We start from the raw sequence: 11106 nt of genomic DNA, 5'->3' as shown, positions 1-11106 counted from the left end.
AAAAAAAAAAAAAAAAAAAAAAAAAAAAAAAAAGAGTCCAGAAAGTGTTACTCATCTATTCCACTCTTAATGGACATAGGATATTTCTTATTTTTTTTTTTTAATTAACTATAGTGCTGCAAGGAACATTTGTGCACATCTCCTGATAAACTTATGCTAGAGTTTCTCAGATATACCTAGAAGTGAAATTCCTGAACTTTAGCATACTTTTAAGTATACTCTTATCGGTCTATATTTTTTATATATTTATTTGCTGTTTTTATCACCAAAATTTTCTCTGTAGTGTACCAATTTACCAATTTTACACTAAAAGATATATAAATCTTAAACACAAGCCCCAAATCTGTGCCCGTCGGTACACTTTTATAAATTCCAGTTTTAGCCAAGAGTCCTGCTAAGCCAGTTTAGCAAGAACCCCCACACTCTTGATGTCGGAGCACTCTCAATATCTGGTCAAGTTCCTCCTCCTTCACCGTCATCTAGGTGATGATGTCTGAATTTCCTGGCCTGTCTTCAGCAAGAATTCTGTGGGGCAGGTTTAGCCAGAATTCCCCTTATTCCTGATGTTACTTCTTAGTAATTTTCCATCCATTGACCCTTCACCCTGCTCCTTGGCTGTAAATACCTACTTCCCCATGCTGTATTTAGAGTTGAGCCCAGTCTGTCTTCCCCACTGCAAGACTCAGCTGCAGTGGTCTCTATACCTGTTGCAATGGCTTCCTCACTGTGCTTTAACAAGTATCATTGAATAATTTTTTTCTTTAACAATCTGTGTGTGTGTGTATTCTGTATATTCTACCAAAAGTTTGAGTTTATATATGAGGTCTTTAATTCATCAGGTTTTTTTTGTTTGTTTTGTTTTTCGTTTTGAGATGGAGTTTTGCTCTTGTTGCCCAGGCTGGAGTGCAGTGGTGCGATCCTGGCCTGCTCCAACCTCCTCCTCCTCCTGGGTTCAAGCAATTCTCCTGCCTCAGCCTCCTGAGTAGCTGGGATTACAGGCACCCACCACCATGCCTGGCTAAGTTTTTTTTTGTATTTTTAGTAGAGATGGCGTTTCATCATGTTGGCCAGGCTGGTCTTGAACCCCTGATCTCAGGTGATCCACCTGCCTCAGCCTCCCTAAATGCTGGGATTACAGGTGTGAACCACCGTGCCTGGCCTCATCTGTATTTTTTTTTTAAATGAAGTGAGGTAGGGATTATATTGTGATTTTGTTTAGGAGACAATTATTCCAGCACCATTTATTGTATAGTCCACCATTTTCCCACTGATTGGTGACACCATCCTGGTCTTATATTCTGAGGCTACACTTCATCTAGAGCAACACTGTCCAATAGAAATATAATGCAAGCTGCAAGTGTCAGCCATACATCTAATTTTATAGTTTCAAGTAGACACATTAATAAATAAAAACAAATTATTGAAATTAATTTTAATGCTATATTCCATTTAACCCAAGTATCTAAAGTATTCTTATTGCAACATGTAAATAATGTAAAAATTAACAAGATATTTTACATTCTTTTGTACTGTATTCAGAATCTGATGTGAGTGTGAAGAACATTTTCATGTTTTCTGACCGTGCAGGATCTTGGAGTGCACTCACTGTATACTGGGAACTTCTTCCTTATAAGACCAGCATCCTCAAAATAGAAGCTAGAAAACTCACTCTCCAGGCCCCCTTGAGTTTATGGAATGGGCCTGGACTTCAATGATGGATGTACCCTTTTAAGGCCTGGAAAGGGAGGGGCAGGGTCCATTTGGCTTTCAAAGATGGTATTGTTTTCCAGTTTTTAGGGCTTGAGTTTCTGGTACAGAAGTGGTACGAGTTCTGGTGTCTGGAATGTAGACTGTGTCATCCGGTGCGAGGTGGCACCTGCATTGTGATTTCTTCAGTGGGCCAGTTCTGCAGAGTGGTTTGGGACATTCTTCCTGAAAGGTTAGCCTGGAGACTCATTTTCCACAACTCTACCTTGTGAGACAGATGCTTTTAATAAACTTTTATTGCTTAATCTAGGTTCTGTTGCTGGTCCCCAAAGGTCCTGATGAACACAGTGAGTGAAATCTTGAAGTGCCACCTGGTCCACACTAAAGAGTTCTGAGAAATGAATCTCTAGGAGGTGTGAATTAGTCGTGCTTTTCAGTCTATCTGTGGTGAGAACCCAGCTTTATTTTTATTTTCTTAAAATCTGTCATGGGTCAACACTGGGCCATCAGACTTGCAGACTTACCACCAGAGTTGGCCAATGGCAGATTGTTATAGACTTTCTCAGCATTTACTCTCAATTTCCAAATCTCTCCCATCACATACCAGTAACAAAGAGTTCGTGGACTGGCTTCAGTTCATGGACCACACTTTGAGTAGCAATAAGCTGAAAGGCATGCTAACCATGAATTCCTCTGGCATCCAGTGATGGCTTTATCACTCTGTGATAAAGTTATGTAAGCCCTTTGTAGAAGTACCTTTTCCAGACCAGTGGAAGAATCATGCACTAGCAGTTAAGAGCTGCATTCAGCTGCTAGCAACCAACTGTAAATGAGAGTGCCTACTGTGCTAAGGGGTACAGGCTCACTCACTAGAGCACACCTTGCGCTTCTAACACAAAGACAAGAAGCTCCTCAGGGAACTTATAGGCAGAGGAGCAGCAGAAGTGCATGGTCCCCTGAGCTCTCCTTATCCTGTAGAGATGTGGACTTGGGCCAGGCAGAGCTGGGTGCACCATAGGATGTGGAACAGTAGAAGGACTTTCCTCCTACACCACTCTGCATTGTTACAGGGAAGCTGAGAAGGCTGTGGGAACACCTATTTGACTCTGTTACAATGGGAGTTTCCTGGTCGAGGAAATGGCCTTGGTAGAAAAGCCTCTTTTTCATGACTAACTCAGACCTATTGAGCTAGGTTTGTGGTAGGCTGTTGATGGATAAAAGGGATGAGCTTTCAAAATCATCTGGATTTGTCTGTCCTTGGAGGTTTCAACAAGGTAGCAATTTATGTCTTTCATTCATAAAGGATGTGTGGAGGTGTATTAGTCTGTTCTCACACTGCTATACAGACATACCTGACACTGGGTAATTTATGAAGAAAAGAGGTTTAATTGAATTGACTCACAGCTCCACAGGTTGTACAGGAATCATGGCTGGGGGGGGGCCTCAGGAAATTTACAATTATGGTAGAAGTTGAAGAGGAAGCAGGCACATCTTCACATGGCCAGAGCAGGAGGAAGAGAGTGAAGAGGGGAGTGCTACACGCTTGTAAATAACCAAATCTCATGAGATTAGCAACGGGGAAGAGCACGTCCATGATCCAGTCACTTCCCACCAGGCCCCTCTTCCAACATTGACGCTTCCAATTTGACATGGAATTTTGGTGGGGTACAGAACCAAACACATAATTCCACCCCTGACCCCTCCCAAATCTCATCCTTCTCACATTTCAAAACACAATCATGCCTTTTTAATAGTCCCCCAAAGTCTTAACTCATTCCAACATTAGCTCAAAAGTCCAAGTTCAAAGTGTCATCTGAGAAAAGGTAAGTTCTTTCCACCTATGAGCCTGTAAAAACAAACAAACAAACAAAAAAACAAGTTATTTCCAAGATACAGTAGGGGTACAGGCAATGGGTAAATGCTTCTATTCTAAAAGGGAGAAATTGGCCACAATGAAAGACTACAGGCCCCATGCAAGACCAAAATCCATCAGGGCAGTCATTAAATTTTAAAGATCCAAAATTATCTTTTGACTCCACGTCTCACATCCAGGTCACACTGATGTAGGGAGTGAGCCAAGGCAGCTCTGACCTGTGACTCTGTAGGGAACAGCCCCCATGACTGCTTTCATAGATGGCATTGAGTGCCATGCCTGAGGCTTTTTTCCAGGTACATGGTGCAAGATGTTGATGGGTCTACCATTCCAGGGCCTGGAAGGATGGTAGCCCTCTTCCCACAGCTTCACCAGGCAGTGCCCCAGTGGGGACTCTGTGGGGGGGATCCAACCTCACATTTACCTATTTACCTTCAGCACTGCCCTAGTAGAGGTTCTCTATGAAGGCTCCACCCTTGCAGCAGACTTCTTCCTGGACATCTAGGAATTTCCATACATCCTCTGAAATCCAGGTGGAGGTTCCAAGCCTCAACTCCTGCCCTCTGCACACCCACAGGCTTAACACCATGTGGAAGCCACCAAAGCTTCTTATGGCTTGCATCCTCTGGAGCAGCAACCTGAGATGTTTCTGGGGCCCTTTTAGTTACAGCTGGAGCTGTAGGAATTGGGAAGCAAGTGCCATGTTCCAAGGCTGCACAGACTATCAGGGCGCTGGGCCTGGCCCATTATACCATTTTTCCCTCCTAGGCTTCTGGGCCTGTGATGGGAGGGACTGCAGTGAAGGTCTCTGGATTGCCTTGGGGGCATTTTCCTCATTGTCTTGGCTATTAACACTTGGCTCTTCTTTACTTATGCAAATTTATGCAGCTGGCTTGGATCCCTCCCCAGATAATGGGTTTTTCTTTTCTACCACATGGTCAGGCTGCAAATTTTTCACACTTTCATGCTTTGCTTTCCTTTTGAATACAAGTTCCAATTTCAGACCATCTCTTTGTGAACACATGTGATATGCTGTTAGAAACAGCCAGGTTACATCTTGATGCTTTGCTGCTTAGAATTTCTTCTGTCAGGTACCCTAAATAATCTCTCTCAAGTTCAAAGTTCCACAGATCCCTAGAGCAGGGGCACAATACCACGGACTCTTTGCTAAAGCAAAGCAAGAGTGACCTTTACTCCAGTTCTCAATAAGTTCCTCATCTCTATCTGAAACCACCTAAGCCTGGACTTCACTGTTCATATTACTGTCACCATTTTGGTCACGATCACTCAACAAGTCTCTAGGAAGTTCCAAACTTTCCCTCATCTTTTTCTCTTCCTCTGAGCCCTCTGAACTGTTCCAACCTCTGCCAGTTACCCAGTTCCAAAGTTGCCTCCACATTTTCAGGTTCTTTACACCAATGCCCTACTTCTCTGGTACCAATTTACTGTATTACTCTGTTTTCACACTGCTATAAAGACATACCTGAGACTGGGTAATTTATGAAGAAAAGGGGTTGAAGTAAAGAGGTTTAGTTGACTCATTTCCTCAGACTGTACAGGAAACATGGCTGGGGAGGCCTCAGAAAACTTACAGTCATGGTGGAAACTGAAGGGGAAGCAGGCACATCTTCACATGGCCGGAACTGGAGAAAGAGAGTAAAGGAGGAAGTGCTACACACCTTTAAACAACCAGATATAATGAGAACTCACTATCATGAGAATAACAGGGGGATGTCTGCCCCCATGATCCGATCACTTCCCAGCAGGCCCCTTCTCCAACACTGAGGATTGCAATATGACATGAGATTTGGGTGGTGGCACAGAGCCAAACCATATCAGGAGGTGAGCAGACCAGGGCTGGCAAGTTACCTGTGGGGTTTTTTTTTGTGTGTGTGTGATTCTTTTTCTTTTTCTTTCTTTCTTTCTTTCTTTCTTTTTTTTTTTATTGTGCTTTAGGTTCTGGGGTACATGTGCAGATCATGCAGGGTTGTTGCATAGGTACTTACGTAGCAAGGTGGTTTGCTGCCTCCATCCCCCAACACCTATATCTGGCATTTCTCCCCATGTTATCCCTCCCCTACCTTCCCACCCCTCACTGTCCCTCCCTTAGCACCCCCGACAGACCCCAGTGTGTGATGCTCCCCTCCTTGTGTCCATGTGTTCTCATTGTTCAAGACCTGCCTATGAGTGAGAACATGCGGTGTCTTTAGAGACACAGGCTCCTTTTATCTCACTGGTCAGCCTTCCTTAAAATGTGGATCCCATCCTCCAAGTTGACTCATGGTCCAAGGTGATAGCTTTTGCTCCAGCCATCACATCTATGTTATAAGTAGGAAGCAGAAATAAAGGCAAAAGGGGCACATGACATGTTTGTCCTTCTCTTAAAATTTCCCTGAAGTCTTGACTGTTTCTTATCCCTCATGTGTATGCCACCCCTAGCCAAAGAAAGCCCAGGATTGTGGTCTCTGAGCTGAGAACATAACCACTCAGTATGAAATCTGGGTTCTATTACTAAGGAGGAGAAGAGAGTGAATATTGGGTACTTAACTAGTAGCCTCCTCTGACACACATACGCATACACACACACACATGTGTAGCACTGTTTCTGCATTTTTGGTAAAACGGATAAAATACAGCAAATATTCAGGGTCGCTGTGTTGCATCATTCCAGGGTACTGTGTAATTGGTAAAGTTATATAATGTGCAACCGGTGTGGCTGAACACGGTTGCCCTGGCAGTCACCATCATCTGTCCAGTGTTGTGTCTATTAAGACCTATCAGACTAATGCTGCTGTTCTTCAGAGCTAATAAAGCATTTCTATTCATTGGTGAATTGGCCTGTTTTCCCTCTGCAGGAGGAAATGAGATATTTTGAATTCCACGGTAAGAGCTTCTCCTAACCTAGGCTCTTGGGAATAATTATTTACTACCTCTCCTGGACATTTGGCTCTGGCTTTTCATACTTGTTTTACCAGTTAGAGTTTTATTGTGTCTTTTATTGTAAGTTGGCTTGACTCCTTTTTTTTTAAGCAAGCTTGGTATAAACAAAATCTGGATGGTAATAATTAGATACAAGGGAAACAGAAGAAACCTAGGGCAGCCTCCCTCTACCCCTCCAGGAAATGATTACGGCTGAGGAGGTAAAAATGAAATGTATGAAAAGTGTCACAAGAGAAACACTTCATCTTTGCCAGTGGTTGGAAAATTTGGCTCCTTGAGGCTGTCCTACCAGATGACAAGGAGCTATACTATAATTGTCCGGTGTAAAAGGGTAGTGACAAAGGGGGCACCTGGATTTGAACCAGGGACCTCTTGATCTGCAGTCAAATGCTCTACCTCTGAGCTATACCCCCCAGCTACTCATCTTCTTTAAATAAAGATATATTAATAATCACAGTCGTTCACAAGCTACGCCCTGGCTGCCCTGTCTCCCAGGAGCTACAGCTGTGGAGTTACGTAATGCACAACAGAGCGGCTCTTCTGCACAACCCCCTCAGCAGCTGGCCAATTAAGCTACAGCCTTAGCTTTTTGGGAAAAAGAGAGTGGTGGGGCTAAATTCAGATGTTAACATAACTTGAGAGCCTGGGTTTGTGCACTGGGTCTGATTGTTCTGGAATGCAAAGAGCCCCCACTTGACAGTAACAGATGTTCCAATATTGAGCCATCCATGCATTTCTGTTTTAAGTCTTTCTTGGTTATGTGGGATTGTATTATTGGATAAGGTTTTTTATTTTGTCTAGATTTCTCTGAAATGAGATTGGCCTAGAGCTTTCTTTGTGGTATATGCTCTCGTAATTTAATTTTTCTATCAGGATTATGTGAATTTCCTAGAATGATTTTGAGAGATTTGTACAGCGTTCTATACCCTGGAACATTATATATAACACAAGAATTACCTATTCCTAACTAGAGATTAGCAGAAACTTGCCTGTAAGCCTCTGGGTGTGGTGCCTTTTGTGAGGAAGAGATCCTTAATATTTTAAATGAATTCTGTCATTATTGGTCTATTTAAGTTCTGCTTCATCTTAGGTCACTTTTAGTAATTTATTTTCACTTAGAAACGTAATAAAGTTGTACATAGTATTATTGTATTCTTTTTTTTTTTTTTTTTTTTTTTTGAGATGGACTTTTGCTTTTGTCAACCAGGCAGGTGTGCAATGACGCGATCTCGGCTCACCGTAACTTCAAGCAATTCTCCTACCTCAGGCTCCCAAGTAGCTGGGATTACAGGCAGCCACCACTATGCCCTACTAATTTTTGTATTTTTAGTAGAGGCGGAATTTTGCCATGTTGGCCAGGCTGCTCTCAAACTCCTGATCTCAGGTGATCCACCTGCCTCGGCCTCCCAAAGTGCTGGGATTACAGGCGTGAGCCACGGCGCCCGGCCCATAGTATTCTGTTATAATCTGAAATTTTATTTGGGTATGTTCTATTTTTTTCATTATGTTTTTCATTTGTCTTTTTGGCTTAGACTACATGAAGATCTGTTTATTTTTGGGGGTAAAATCTCAGATTCAAATTCAGTTACCAAAAGTTGATCTCAGTAGTTGTTGCCTCTTGTATTTTGAAGCTCTGTTAATAGATGCATACACACTTAAGATCGTTATGTTGTCTTGATGAATTGGTCTTTTTAACATTATGAAATATTCCTCTTTAATGTGGTAATTTTCCTTGTTCTGGTCTATTTAGTCTGTTATAAAATAGGGTTTCCATCTTTCTTTTGGTTAGTGTTTATATGGGATACATTTTTTCACTCTCTTAAACTATTCATCTTATATCTAAAGCTGCATTCTTATAGACAGCTTATAGATGTCTTTGTTCAAGTGATCCTCCCACATTGGCCTCCCAAGTAGCTAGGACTACAAGTGTGAGTCACCATTCTCAGCTAATTTTTTAAAAATTGTTTTCTGTAGAGATAGCATCTAATCTCAAGCTCCTGGCCTCAAGTGATCCTGTGGCCTCGGCCTCCCAAAGTGCTAAGATTACTATTATGAGCCACTGTGCCCAGCCACTATTTTGTTGCATTTGTTCCAAATACTAGATTTTGTTCTTTTTTTCTGATTTCATTGAGATTGCATTTTTTCTAATGATTTCATTTTGTGTCCACCATGAGCTGTTTGTTTTATATTTTTTAGGATTCCTCTAGAAATTACAGTATCATTAGCTTGTCTCATTTTACCTTCAGTTAATGTTTTACTACTTCATGGACAGTGTAAGAACATTACAACAGATTTTCATTTCCTCCGTTTTTATCCTTTGTGTTACTACTGTCATAGATTTTACTTCTATGTATATTATAAACCCAATAAAGTTATATTATTTTTGCAATACTTATCTTTATTTTTTCTTTTTGTTTTTAATTTTTTTTTAATTTAAAAAAGGATCTCACTGTGTTGTCCAGGCTTGTCTTGAACTCCTGGCCTCAGGCGATATTCCTACCTTGACCTGCCAAAATCTTGGGATTACAGGTGTGAGCCACTGTGCCCAGCTACATTAATTATATTTTAAAGAGATTTTAAGATGAGACAAAATTATATCAATATACATATGTATCATTTCTGACTTGTTTTATTACTTCTTGTAGATCCACATTTTCATCTGATATCATTTTTCTCTTTCCCTGAAGAAGTCTACTCTACTGTCTGTAAAGCTGGTCTATGGGAAATGAATTCTTTCAGCTTTTGTTGGTCTGAAAAAATGTTTATTTTGCCTTCATTGATGAAAGAGATTTTCACTGGGCATAGAGCTCATTGAATATAGAATTAGTAATATTTTTAAAAAGACGTTCCTTTTCCCTGTCTCTGGACTGCATGATTTCTGATAAGAAGTCTGCTTTCATTCCTCTATGTTGGCTGTCTTTAATATTTTTCTCTTTCTCAATAGCTTTCAGCAGCTTTATCATGATGTGCTATGGTTTAGTTTTTTTTTTTTTTCCTCCCTTTATTAATTTTGTTGCATTTTAGGTTTTGGGGTACCTGTGAAGAACATGCAAGATTGTTGCATAGGTACACACGTGGCAGTGTGATTTGCTGCCTTCCTCCCCATCACCTACATCTGGCATCTCTCCCCTTGCTATCTCTCCCCAACTCCCCACCCTCCACCATCCCTCCCCTATTTCCCCCCAACTGACCCCAGTGTGTAGTGCTCCCCTCCCTGTGTCCATGTGTTCTCATTGTTCAACACCCACCTATGAGTGAGAACATGTGGTGTTTGATCTTCTGCTCTTCTGTCAGTTTGCTGAGAATGATGGTTTCCAGGTTCATCCATGTCCCTACAAAGGACCCAAACTCATCGTTTTTGATGGCTGCATAATATTCCATGGTGTATATGTGCCACATTTTCCCTATCCAGTCTATCATCGTTGGGCATTTGGGTTGGTTCCAGGTCTTTGCTATTGTAAACAGTGCTGCAATGAACATTCGTGTGCACGTGTCCTTATAGCAGAACGATTTGTAATCCTTTGGCTATATACCCAGTAATGGGATTGCTGGGTCAAATGTAATTTCTATTTCTAGGTCCTTGAGGAATCGCCACACTGTCTTCCACAATGGTTGAACTAATTTACACTCCCACCAACAGTGCAAAAGTGTTGCTATTTCTCCACATCCTCTCCAGCATCTGTTGTCTCTAGATTTTTTTAATGATCGCCATTCTAACTGGCGTGAGATGGTATCTCAATGTAGCTTTGATTTGCATTTCTCTGATGACCAGTGATGATGAGCACTTTTTCATATGTTTGTTGGCCTCATGTATGTCTTCTTTTGTAAAGTATCTGTTCATATCCTTCACCCACTTTTGAATGGGCTTATTTGTTTTTTTCTTGTAAATCTGTTTTAGTTCTTTGTAAATTCTGGATATCAGCCTTTGTCAGATGGGTAGACTGCAAAAATTTTTTCCCATCGTGTTGGTTGCTGATTCACTCTAATGACTGTTTCTTTTGCTGTGCAGAAGCTGTGGAGTTTGATTAGGTCCCATTTGTCTATTTTGGCTTTTGTTGTCAATGCTTTTGGTGTTTTGGTCATGAAGTCCTTGCCTACGCCTATGTCCTGAATGGTTTTGCCTAGATTTTCTTCTAGGGTTTTTATGGTGTTAGGTCTTATGTTTAAGTCTTTAATCCATCTGGAGTTAATTTTAGTGTAAGGTGTCAGGAAGGGTCCAGTTTCTGCTTTCTGTACATGGCTAGCCAGCTTTCCCAACACCATTTATTAAACAGGGAATCCTTTCCCCATTGCTTGTTTTTGTCAGGTTTGTCAAAGATCAGATGGTTGTAGATATGTTGTGTTGCCTCCGAGACGTCTGTTCTGTTCCATTGGTCTATATGTCTGTTTTGGTACCAGTACCATGCTGTTTTGATTACTGTAGCCTTGTAGTATAGTTTGAAGTCCGATAGTGTGATGCCTCCAGGTTTGTTCTTTTTGTTTAGAATTGACTTGGCTATGCGGGCTCTCTTTTGGTTCCATATGAAGTTTAAGGTGGTTTTTTCCAGTTCTGTGAAGAAGGTCATTGGTAGCTTGATGGGGATAGC

General features: G+C 41.4%; 1 non-coding gene across 1 annotated transcript; it reads right to left on the bottom strand.

The window, feature by feature from the left end:
- Positions 1–6861: 6861 nt before the first annotated feature.
- Positions 6862–6933, bottom strand: TRNAC-GCA. The gene has a single exon. It is a non-coding gene; the product is annotated as a tRNA-Cys (tRNA).
- Between the last annotated feature and the right edge of the window lie 4173 nt (positions 6934–11106).

This window comes from Sapajus apella, unplaced genomic scaffold (assembly GCF_009761245.1).
Source record: "Sapajus apella isolate SASKATOON/1434 unplaced genomic scaffold, GSC_monkey_1.0 scaffold56, whole genome shotgun sequence".
Lineage (NCBI taxonomy): Eukaryota > Metazoa > Chordata > Mammalia > Primates > Cebidae > Sapajus > Sapajus apella.
Note: the sequence above shows the minus strand (reverse complement) of the source record. Positions and strands in the feature narration are given on the sequence as shown.